The following is a 12959-nucleotide window of genomic DNA, read 5'->3' as shown; positions in this document are numbered from 1 at the left end:
ACGAGCTGGTTTGTCGCGAATCAAATTTTCGTCGATAATGTAGTATTCCGCGGAATTCCGGTGTTTTGAGTCACAGAAAAATTGATTACAAACTTGACACTGCATGTAATCTTGTAACTTTATTGGTGTAAACGAAACATTCCATGCCTACTTTGTCACGCCTTGATATCCAAACCTGATATCCAAACAACCAAAACAAACTCACAGCTGTCACTTGGCATTTCAAAATGGTGGAATGGAAAATCTGACACATTGGACTACCTACCTTCTAGATACCTTGTTCCCAAGCTTGTTGCTACTTCTTTTGACACGTGATGATTTCGTGATGCGAACTTTTCCACCACTGCTGTCAAGAATTTTCACCAACCAATTTATGTTTCGTATTAAAATATTTATTCGTTAACTTTATTTCTTTTAACTAAATTTCATTTATTTCCTTTTAGATACACAATGGAAGGAATTCCTCGTTATCATTCATTATTATTAGCACTTTTTTTATTTATACGGGCGGCTGTATAGAAATTTTCCCTTGATTTTGGAAAAGTTTTAAGAATTGCAACTAAATAGATTCTCCTCGACTTGAAAGAATCCACTTTTGTTGCAAGGCACTTGTTGTTAATTGCAGACGCCGAATTTTTATAAATTAAAGGCATTAGGTACATCTTCCTATGCGAAACAAATATTATATGCACAGTTAAACGTATTTATCGCCTTTCATTTAGTATGATTTAAGTTTAAACGAAAATAGAGACAAACCGAGATTAAGGGAAATTGATTTAGATTTATGTTACCCTATTATATGTCTTGGGTTAAACGTTAATTTGAACCTTGGCTAATCCAATCACCATACATTATATGATTAACAGAAGTTTTCAATTAATGTGCTTCTACAATAGTGATTACTAATAAATTTGAATCTTCAGCTTGGTTTTGATGAATAAATGGTAGCATTTGAATGATTTTCGATCTATTGCGGTACAGCAATTATTTTACAAGAGTGGAGCTCAATGTATTTCGGTGAAATGATCTCATGAAAACTGTTTTTTTTTATTCTACCCCATTACCCCGAATGTCATTAATCCGAAAGCCATTACCCCAAATTCCAAAACCCCGAACGACCCATCACCCCGAATGGCATTACCCCGAATTCCAATATCATGGGGAAATGTCATCAATATCATCATGGCAAGATAATTGTAAATTCGGGGAAATAGCATTCGTGGTGATGGAATTCGGGTTAATGATACATTCAGAGTGATGGCATTCGGGGAAATGGCATTCGGGGTAATGGGGTGGAATCGTTTTTTTTTTTTTTCAAATCGGCATAACGTTATTTCTTCAATACGCCTTGGTGAGCTAGCTTAAACTGTAGCTTAGTAAGCTTATCTACCTAAAAAGAAATGAAGAATATTAAGTTAATGAAAAACAATTATCCTATTTGGATTTTCTGAACACAAATGTGAAAATTTCTGACATTAACACATAGTCAACATTAAAACTCACTACAAAGCTTGCTTCGGTTGAACTTTAAATAAATTATAGTATAGGCAAGAAAAACAAGGGGGTGATTCAAAATATATGGTAAGCTAGCGTAAAAAGCTGGATTGCATTGATTAAAATTTTAAACCACTACGGCATTAAAACGGAGTAATTTGGCTAAAAAATCTGAAAACTTTTCCGATTCAGTGATTTAAATCATCTTGCAATAGTTTGGGGTTACTAGAACTCCTCAAAAATATGAGATTAGAGTTCAAATGCCGTACTGGTTTAAAGTTTTGGTCGATACAATGCTTAGAATATTAATCATATTATTCAGTGTAAATTTTGAAGAATTTAAAATGCAAGGTAAAAATTTAGTAAATAAAACTCAAAAAATGTTTAAATTAAAATACCCAACTGTTTGTTGAGAAGAAAGAAGGGGTTGCTTTGCAAACTTGAGCGTCTGTTCTCAATGTTAGGACCGGAATACAACAGCATATATGCTCGTGTTAGAAGCGGCTGGTTATCGTTGAAGAGACAGCGAGGAAATCTCAGCTAATATGCACATTATGGTTCTCCGGAAATGTAAGTACCGTAATTCAGGGTATAGTTGATCAGTGGGGAGAAGTTGATCACTCATGTACCCACATATATATACTATCAAGAGAGCTATGATTCGATTTAATTCAGCACCATTTCTGTGACGTCGTATTACCTGATGGCTACTCTTGATGTTCCAAAGTTTGGTTTGACATTCAAGATAATTATACCATGGAAAAACTGATTTTTTATGAATATTTTGATGAATTGTTGAAGGGTTCTTCTTCAAACAATTGACTATTGAAAAGGCCTTATAAAAACACCATTTAATTAAACTGTTTCTTACATTCCAGATATATTCTGTGAATCCAGCTTTGAGTTTGCACTGTGGATAAACAATCATTTTCTGAGTAAAAAATGTGTTTTTATGTGCGTGAGTCGCTAGTTTCAAAGAAAATTGCATACCTTTAGGCGTTTAATGTGGTGTGTTTTATAATTAACAACATTCAAATTTAAAATTGACCGATATATCATAAAGTTGGAAGATTTTTGATAATTGATCCAGATTCAGTGACCCCAAATTTAGTGAATAGCATATCTCTTTATTTTAGTAAACTTATCGCAATAATTGATCAACTTCACCCCGGAATCAAAAACTCCACTTTTTGATTTTTAAAATATATTTTTATTTTTAAATGAACATTTCGTCGAAATTTAGTTTGTATAATTCGATAGGTATCCAGACAGTTCATGTTTTAAAAATATATGGATAATAATACATGCATTCTAATAGGAGTTACAGAATAGAATCGCTCGAAAGTGATCAACTTCACCCCATTTTACGGTACCAGGCTTTGCATATTGGCTTTTCAGTCTTGACAAAATAAAATAACAGTTTTTAATTTTGTCAAGACTGAAAAGCAAATATATCACCAACAAGGAACTACAGTCGAACTACCAACGATACAAGGCTTTGCAAGCCAAGTCAAATAAGATTACGTATTAGTGCATAATAAAATGTATACTCTCGCGTTGTATATCGATTTTCATCATAGAAAATATGCACAAGTCTCTTTTGCACATATAAGTCCTTCTTCTAATAAACCTTTCCGTGGAAAGCTCGACAAGTATTGCAAATTCTGATACTCAATCTGTTGGATCATATGGCTGGAAGGAGATTCTCTATTTCCCGGGGGTACGCGTAAGTGTTTCTACTTACGGGTTCGCCACCCCCCTTTAGGCCCTTCATACAGCGATATGTTGAATGCAGATTGGTAGTAAAATTTGATCTTACTGTTGAGTGGAGTCGCATGCAGAGCAAGACTCAAGCAAGGATTGGTGGCTACCTACATACATACATACATACATATGTCCTTCTGATAACATCTTGAACAAGGTTTCGGTGTCTTCAATGAAATCTCTTCCACCTTCCGAAAACATCCGGTGCCTTGCTCGATTTCATGTTGCTGAGCTAGCAGCAATCAACTTTGCTTTGGGGATGATGTCCCACATGCCCGCTGCTGACCACTTCTTCATCTTCTCGAATGGCCTCAGTTCTATTGAGGCGCTTCGAGATAACCTGTAAAGCAATCATCTTACTTTTTCACAAAAATAAGAGAGCAAGGTAGAAATATCAAACAATATTACCTTTGTATGGGTCCCCTCACATCGCTTAATTTATTGCAATAAGAAGGCGGACAAAGGTGGGCGCTGAGAAAGATGAGATTTATGGAAGAATTTCACACGATATTTTTTTCACTCTGACGCACTAGAGTTCTCTTCACGATTGGCAAAGCGATGTCCAGTAACTTAAACTTATGTCCAGTCCTTACTCTCTAGATGCACGTTTGCATAGGATTAACCTCGCGATGAGCAATGTTTGTAATGGGTGTAATTCCGATTATGATGACATCGATCAAGTAATTTGACAGTGCTCAGATATAAACGCCTCCAGAGCGCAACTTTTGGCATTCTTGCGGCCCAAGGTTAGCAACCTTATGTTTCTGTTAGGGATTTGTTGAGCTTTCACGATTTCGTCTACATATTGCCAATTTACGACATCCTTCGCTTAGGCAGCTCAAGCGTTACGGCTCATACAAAAAATTGAAATTTTCCATACAAAAAGCGTTACAGAGGATGGGGAGGGGGTCGAAAATTTCCAATTTTAGCGTTACGTAATAAATAGACGTTGCCTTACGTTGTATAAAAGTTAATTTTCTTGCATTCTCCAACCCAGTTTTTTTCTCTGTGGGTGAATTGATGCACGCTATTTCTAAACCGAAATTTAATCGAATGTACCTCTGATTTTTTTCCGCTAGAGTTCAGTAATTGGGTTATATTTTCATAATCGAAAGGTTTTAAAATATTTCATCGGTGAAATTTTGATTTTTTCCACTTTTTAGCTATTTTTTCATATACTGTCTATGAAAATCACGTTTTCCTATATATATCAGCCCATACAAAATGTATGGAAAAAATTCACCGTTCTAATGTGGAATGCCTTTATATGAAATATCTTATCCCCCTTCTTCAATGTTGTTTTGAGGTAATAAATAAAGTTGGCTGTGTATTCTTTCCTCATAATCATAGAATTATTAGGAAAAAAAAACATACAAACGTAGAAAAAATCATTCGAATTTACATCATACGTGCCCGACATATTTGAGCAAGTTAAATGACGTAAATTTAAGTTACAAATGGCGGATGGAAAATTTTACATTGAACTGAAAATTATTAGGATTTTCAGTCATATTGGACGTAACTTTACAAAAATGTCGTAGTTTTAAGTTTAAATACTATCAAACTTACGTCATTTCATTTTTTTTACGTGGAATATTTTGCTTAACATAAAACTTACGTACCATGCAATACAAGTTAACACTATTTAGGCACGCACAAGCGATATTTTCCATTAGTTCCGCTGATAAATGTCATTGCTAATTACTACAGATAGCATATTCTGACATGACTTCGCAAAAAAAGTACAATTTTAGTCATTTTTTCAATAAGCTTGTTAATATACTAAAGAAAAGAAGTTCAAAGGTTTTTTCTTGAGGAATCAAAAAAATCGTAAAATCATTGCTAATATCAGTTTGTTCGGGTAGAGGAGGAGCATGTTTTTCAAGGTCATAGTAACATATTTTGTCTGGGTCATGGTCTTGGGTCATTTGCATCTCATGGATTTGATATACCTTCATTATTCGTCAATGTCTGATAAAACGCAAATACTGTGGTCTATACGAAAATTTTGAAGAAAAACCTGTACCTTTTGTTAGAGACAATTTAGATGAACATTGGCAAATAGTTTTTCAGCAAGACAGGTTCTTCAGAAAAAGCAAACTAAGCTAAATATGCAAAATCCTCTAGCACCCAGATGCAAACATTTCAAAATTTGCATCAGTTTAATGTAGATATTATACCTTATTCAGGTGGCAAGTATTTTTTTTTTTTTTTTATGTATATAAAAGTACGTTTATTGTCGTTTAAGCTTAGCTAAAATTATTAACATAATTATTCAAACTCCGACTTCAAAATTGAATGCTAGTTCATTAACATCTATCCTATCATTAGAGTTAATAATGAAGGTAGTGTAGATAACAAGAATCTTTAGTATTGTTGTTCTCGTTGTCGTCGCAATCATTTCTAACGCTGGTCGTAATAGTTCCTCAGTTTGCAATGTGCGTCCGCCAGTCAAACGCTGCAGTTTTTGTCGAAATAGTTCGTTAGCTGCTCTCACTCGGGGGCAGTCGAAAAATTTGTGTTGAATGGTTTCAACTTGTGTACCACAGTGGGTGCATTGTTCCCCATCTGCACGTCGAATTCGGTGGAGTAGTCTACGATGTGGGACTTTTTGGTTTACCCATACGTAGAGATCGCTGCGATGATTGGATGATAGATTTCTGCTTGAAATGTTTTTCCAGACACGAGGCCAATTGGTCTCTGGATTATTTATTTCCACCTTTGGTCTTTCAGTGCGATCGATGAAAAAACGATGAATCAAACACGCCGAGGGATTTTGACGTATTTGGAAGGGAAGATTCGGGATGTTACTCACAAGCAACTTAAGGCATGGAAGATCTGCGATGGAATTGGCTTGAGGAGTATTTGCTTGTAGATAGGATTTATAATACGGTAGGAAGTCAAGTTCATGCATATGCCTGTTGATTAATAGTGCTTTGCATTTCATTGTTGGCAAATGCAAGTTTATTCCACCCCCTTCTCTGTTGCGTGCTAACTGCTGCATCGGAATTGTAGCGCTAAGTCCATGGAACAGGTAGCGTCTCATAGTTGATGTGAGTTTCGCGATTTGAGCCGAGGTAGGTAGCAGATTTGCGGCTACATACCAGATCTTCGATGATAAAAATACATTTAGCAGCGTTACTTTTTGGTGAAACGACAGACTCCGTAAAGAGTGCAGCCAAACAAGGCGCGAGAAGTTTGTTACTAGGGTGTCCCAGTTTAATGAAACCATTTCTCGAATTGAGTTCGAGAAAATCACACCAAGAATTTTGATGTTGTGTTCAGTACGAAGCCACGGCACCGTTAAGGGAGTGTCAATGTGGCCGACATCAATTGCTGTTGTTTTTGCTTCGTTTAGGCGCGCTCCTGATACGCGTCCAAAGCGCGTAAACAATTCTCGCATGGCATTCAATTTGTCGTTACTAGTGACAAGGGCACTAATGTCGTCCGCATAGGCAACTACCAAATCGGCACCACACACTTGCTCCAGCCTTAGCAGAAGAGGGTGCAGGTAGAGCACAAACAAGTGCATGGAGAGAGGATCTCCTTGCCGAACCGAACGTTCGATCGGGAATGGTGCGGAAAGATGACCGTTGATGAGAAGACGTGAAGAGGAGGCTGTTGCTATTCGTGAGAGAAGATCGACCAGATGCGTGTTGAAACCGAGAGATCGCATGGTGTTGAACAAAAAACGATGATCAACACGATCGAAAGCATGTTCCAGATCGAATGCAACCAGTTTACCCTTTCTCCGATTTCCCTTTAACTGAGCAATTCTATCTTTTACTGCGAGAGTGGCTTGAAATATATTGCGTCCGGCATTCGAGCATTTCTGTGATTGTGTTAGAACGGAATGAGAGCGCATCACATTTTCCATCCGTTTTTTCAATATTCGAGAAAGTATTTTGTAGTCGTAGTTGATTAGACTTATTGGTCTGTACGATCGTGCGCTGTCTCCCGCTCCACGTTTTTTAACTAGCACTACAACGCCATCGACGAACTGAGTCGGAATATTAGATCCGAGGGCTTCATTCAGTATGAGATTAAGCTCTCGATGGATGACGTCGAATGTCCGCAGATAGAATTCTTTTGGAAGACCATCGGGACCTGGAGATTTTTTCGACGCACTACTACGAATGGCAGAGAGTATTTCGGTTGTTGTGATTTCATCCATGCATGTTGCATTAACAGCATCTTGGTCAGGGATAACCCTTTCACAGTGAAATGGACCGGGTTCTTCTTCTTCTACGTCTTCGCGTGCATAGAGAGCAGTGAAATAACGCACCATGTGATCCCGTATCGCAGCATCATCGTTGATTATTTCTTCTCTCTCGTTCCGCAGTTGTTCGATAGTCGTTCGCTTCCTTGTGCGCTCTCCCAGTTGGAAAGCGGATAGTGGCTCACCGGCGACGAATGTTTCGTTTATTCTCATAAACATTTCGGAGAACTTACGCTGGTGTTGGAGCATCTGAGCCTTTATTTGGTTGATGGTGGTGATCATGACAGGATTGTTTTGGTATCCATCGTAAGCCCGCTGTAGCATTTCGTAGAGCCGTTGCTGCTCACGATTGAAACAGTCGAAAGCGATTTTCGATTTCCATCGAAAAAAAGATTTTGTTTTTGGTTTTGCCACTGCTAGCCACCATTCCATCCATGATTGGAAGTTGCGGCGTTGTCGAGTCCAATACTGCCATCGTGTTTGAAACTCATGGACATTTTCATCGGTGAGGAGGTGAGGGCGGAGAGACCAGAAGCCCCTACCGCGCGCTTGGTCTGGGAGGGGAAGGCATATTCTGGCGGTGACCGCTTTGTGGTCAGAAAAGCAACACACATGGACATGAATTGCTCTCAGCTGTTCACGAAGACCGCTGCTAACATAGAGCCGATCGAGCCTGGACGAAGAATTGTGTGTGATGTAAGTGTATTCTGTTTCGCGCGGCCGCAGTTGTTGCCACACATCGTGTAGCCGAAGCTGTTGAATAGTTGCGTGTAGCGCGGGGCTGGAGTTGTTGCCAGTTGCGTCGCACTGCCGCAGCACGCAGTTAAAATCGCCGCCGAGAACGATATGATCGGTGCGATGTCGTAGATAATAGGCAACGGTGTAGTTAAAGAAGCGTTCTCTTTCGGCACGATGAACAGAACCCGATGGAGCATACACGTTACAGAGGGTTGTGTTGTGTACACGCAAAGCTAGTAGTCTTCCGTCCAGGCTCTTCTCTACATGAGAGTATCGGATATGTTCTTTGAGAGCGATCGCTGTCCCTCTTCGCATATGGTCCACATTACAGACAACGTTATAACCGGGCATGGTAAGTTGCTCGTTTTCAACCTCCTGTAGAAATACTATATCCAGGTCGGTTGTTCGAAAAAACGTACGAAGAGCGGCGAGTTTAGTAGTGTTGGTTATCGTGTTAATGTTGATTGTTGCTATATTGATACTAGTGTGTTGCATTATTGTTGAGCGTCGTTAGTTTGTGGGTCGTGTTCGGTACCTGAGCAGTATTCTTCGTTCGGTCGCATTTTTTTACCCGGCGGAGACCGTTGGCTTCGCGTCCGACGACTGCTGGTAGATGCTTGGGATGTTTGAGAGCTATCCGTTTCGTTGCCGTCGTTTTTACGATGCGAAGTAGTAGTACCGATCGGAATCGGTGTCATCTGGATAACAGGTTCACCTGTGGAGGGCTTCTGCTTACCGACCATGGCAGCGGGAGGAGCCATCGTATTTTTTGGTGTCGTTGGAGCTCGTGTTCCTTTCGGATGCTTGTTGATGGTTTGCGATGGTGTACTTGTTGGACGTGTATTGGATTCCGCTCTAGCTCGAGGGACATTGTTCGGCTTCGCCGGTTGTTTGGCGACATTGGCGTACGACTGATCTGCAACGAGCTTCTGCACGAGCAGTTTTTTATTTTGAACGCACGGTATGCCAACGTGTACGTATTCTTGGCAGTGCAAACAGGTTTGCCTCTGCCCCTTGTAGCCCACCGCCGTGTCTTCACCATGTATTGTAACGAGGGATGGGATGTTTTTTTTCACTACCATCCGAACGATGCGAACACCGGTCTTCACTCCAGCAAAAGCGGATCGTTCATCCCATAGCAGATCACGAATATGGAGAACATCGCCGAATTCGGAGAGGAAATCGGAAATTTGTTCGTTGGTTACGTCATTTGAAAGGTCGAACAAGCTTACTTCTACCGCTCCGTCTTCCATCATTATGCGTAGCTTGTAGGCTTTTTTGTCAAACACGAATTCGTGTTTATTGTCGTGTCGTTGTACGATCGTCTGGGCGAGTTCGAGGCTGCTGACCTCCACGAACGTACATCCTAGCCGCCTGCTTGGTTGAAGAAGAAGCACGTTCTCTCGCGACAGACCGAGTTCTTTTCCAATGAATTTGTGGATTTCTTCATGGGAAAGTTGCTTCGGGAACTGTGAATAGTCGACGCGAAAGGTATTTTCGCGGCGCGGCATCGCGGAACACTTCGACGCGATGAATGTTATCACGACGCTTGGTTTGACGATGTATTAAACTGACAAAAATCGTACGAAATAGTCCGTGAACGACTTCCAAAACCTGCTCTTTCGAAACCATCGACTGATCGGCTTGGAAGTTGAGCGCTAACTAAACTGCCTCTAGCACCCAGATGCAAACATTTCAAAATTTGCATCAGTTTAATGTAGTAGATATTATACCTTATTCAGGTGGCAAGTATTGAAAATTATTTGGTGTGGAATACTCTAGCTTGGTATTCTGCAACAATTTTTTTCTGCTCGGCAGCTTACTTTAATGTTCTATCTGAACTAGAGATAGGCAAAATGGCTCATTTTAGTGAACGGATCCTCAGCTGCTCGCAAAGAAAGAGTTTACTCCCTGTTGCGCGACATGCGTCGTACCTTTCGTATCTTTCTCTCTCTCATTTTTCGTACATTCATCTACAGAAACTCACGACAAAGACGGGGTTGGTGGTCTAATGGCTACCGCGTCTGCTTCATAAGCTAAAGGTCATGGGTTCAATCCCAGGCCCGTCCCTTTCCTCGTACTTTGTAGTTGTATTATCTATCTCTCACTTGCTTCTATCTTCCATTCTTAATCTATCACATTCAAACTATTCGTTCATAGCAAATGCTAGAACCAGAGACGGACAAGAAACCGTTTCCCTAACGCTTCCATTCTTCCACGCGCATGCCTTTCCTTACGCCTGATACATAGGTAGTCTGCTAACCACAGAAGCAAACCTCTCTGCCATACCTTTTCCCCAATCCATACACTTCCGCATGAACGAGCGTAGGTCTGCATTCTGACGTGGCAGGCGCCATTGTTGCCTAAAAATAGAAGATCACCAGCACTTACACACTGAGGGTGTCTGTTAGTCCCAAGCAGTCATTCAGTTGGTTTCTTGTGTAAGTGCAGCTGATCTGGCGATACTGGAGTAGCATCCACGGGCGGCCAATCAAGCTCAAGCTCAAGCTCATCTACAGAAACTCACGACATACATACTCGGCTGATTTCCCCTACCCGAACCAAAAGTAAAAACAGAATGTGCTTTGCTATAGTGGATACGTTTTCTTTCTGATTTGCCCTGTGTGCAAGTCAGCGGGACAAATTTGTTTGTGTATACTGAGAGCGCGTAGAGCACGGAGCAGCAGAAAACTTTGCTCGCATGTGTGGTGTGGCGCGCAAAGCAAAGCACATGTTAAGCGTTATAATAAAGCCGAGGAACGAACCAAGGAGAATGGGGGAAAATAATCGTCACTTTTTGTCTGATCCGTGCTGATCAAATGAACCGACTCTCGCTCATTCTTTTGAGTGATTCGGATCTTTTGAACGGCTTCAATTCTTTTTTCCCATCTCTAATCTGAACATTGGCTTAAAACTTCAAGAGCAGTTAATTGTTTCTATAGGAAAATGTTTGAAACACGATGTAATCAAAAAGGTACTCATAAAAAATGTAACAGTAATTGAATAGTGGCGACAAGTATATGGTTGTACTTACATTAGTTTCTGCCAGTTCCTGGTAGTAGGACTCGCCGCTACCACGCCGGGACCCGACGCACATGGCGCGCCGCAGCAGGCTGGAGATGATCGAGCAGAGACCGCATCGTTGCATTACCCCATCGACGGAGCCCTGGCGGGAGTTGGTCAGGCTGGTCCCAGTCCCGGTGTCGGTCGTGGTCGTCGTTGCGGTGTTCAAGCGACCTTCCGACGAGGCGCCCCGGGATCTCTTGGACGCGGCCACTTTGAAGGCTTTCTCGTTCGCCCACCCTGGTTGAAGCTGAACCTGAATTTCCACTTCACTTGGGACCCCAAGACCCACTGAAGAGCCTGACACAACCCTAGCGGGATCGGTTTAGCATGAAAACACGCCCACGTTCAACTCTACCACCACACACTTCATCAAACTGTAAACTGCTGACACCTTACGCGAGAAATATGACGATCGCCAATTATTTTCGTTACACTTGTAGAACACTCAAAAAACACGCGTCGCACTTGAGCCGAAACACAATATTTTCGCACCAAATCGGCTTGCTGTACTCGGAGCTCCACTTTTTTCCTGTATTTTCCCCCCAGTGGAAACAAACAACCCGAGTGGAATTTTATTTCTGATGACACATTTTATTCACAACTCGGACATCACTCCACTTCTCCTTCCCTGCCAATCTCCAGACCTTTAGCATGGAAATCCGACTTCAGGCCTTCCCATCCGGCTCATCGGAAAAAAGCCCACTTGAACAAACATTTATTCACGCACCAATGTGGCTATTCTTATGCAATTTTTTTACTTTATTTTATCCCGCTCGTTTCTCTTCTTTATTATTACATTTATTTCATTTTTCCGACCAACAATAAATGACTGCGCTGACAACGACAACGCCCGGTGGGATGGTGAAAAGCGAGGAAAACATCGATTAAAAATTTTAATTTATTTTCTCATTTTTGGGTGACACTTGCGCCATTGTCGTACCGCACATCGAGGGCTGATCGAACAACACAAACGCCCATGAACAATACCAACTGTACTGGAAGGGTGTGAGGGCGGAAGCACCAGGAGGCAGGATGTGTCACATGGAAGTCGAAAGCGCCGTTGATGCTGCTGCTGCTGGGGAGAAGGAAATAAAAATAAGAGATTTGTTTGGATTGCGCTGCCAATTAAGGTGGATAAATGGGGCCTTTCTCAGCTGGATGGAAAACGGCGGCAATGGTAATCCGGCGGCCTAGCTTTCGGAGCAAGGTCTTCTCGTCTCGCTTTCATTTTGTCGCATTTTAACTGGAAAATCCAATCTGAAGGTTGGGTGCGTTGATAAATTGAGTTCGAGAGCAGGTAAGTACAGATGCCATAAAAGCAATTGATTGGATGTGTGATTGGATGGGGATGTGTGATGAGGTTGAAACAGTTTCAAGGCTTCGTTAATTTGTGAGTTATGAAGACGTAGACCAATATCTGAAAACACTATTAACTATAAAATTAAAGCTTTGGAAAGAGCACAACTTTGATGTCCGCATGACATGGAAATATGTCCAGAAACCTGGAGGAAATTTCCAGAACCCCACTCAGTGCCGTCGGTGTCAAAAGTGGGGTCAAAGTACCAAACATTGCCGCATAGATGCTAAATGCCTGATTTGCGGACGTCTATGCTGTGAAGGAAGATACCAAAAAGTTTATATTCGCAAATTGCGGCGGCAATCATAAGTCTAACTTTTG

General features: G+C 41.0%; 1 long non-coding RNA gene across 1 annotated transcript in view; it reads right to left on the bottom strand.

The window, feature by feature from the left end:
• LOC110675975 overlaps positions 1–12959 on the bottom strand; it is a 458493-nt gene that overhangs the window by 372764 nt on the left and 72770 nt on the right. The window contains exon 2 of the long non-coding RNA XR_002499962.1: positions 11250–12353. This is a non-coding gene — a long non-coding RNA (uncharacterized LOC110675975). The remainder of the gene's footprint in view (positions 1–11249; positions 12354–12959) is intronic.

This window comes from Aedes aegypti, chromosome 2 (genome assembly GCF_002204515.2).
Source record: "Aedes aegypti strain LVP_AGWG chromosome 2, AaegL5.0 Primary Assembly, whole genome shotgun sequence".
NCBI classification, from domain to species: domain Eukaryota; kingdom Metazoa; phylum Arthropoda; class Insecta; order Diptera; family Culicidae; genus Aedes; species Aedes aegypti.
The sequence above is the reverse complement of the archived record's forward strand: the minus strand, read 5'-3'. Positions and strand labels throughout refer to the sequence as shown.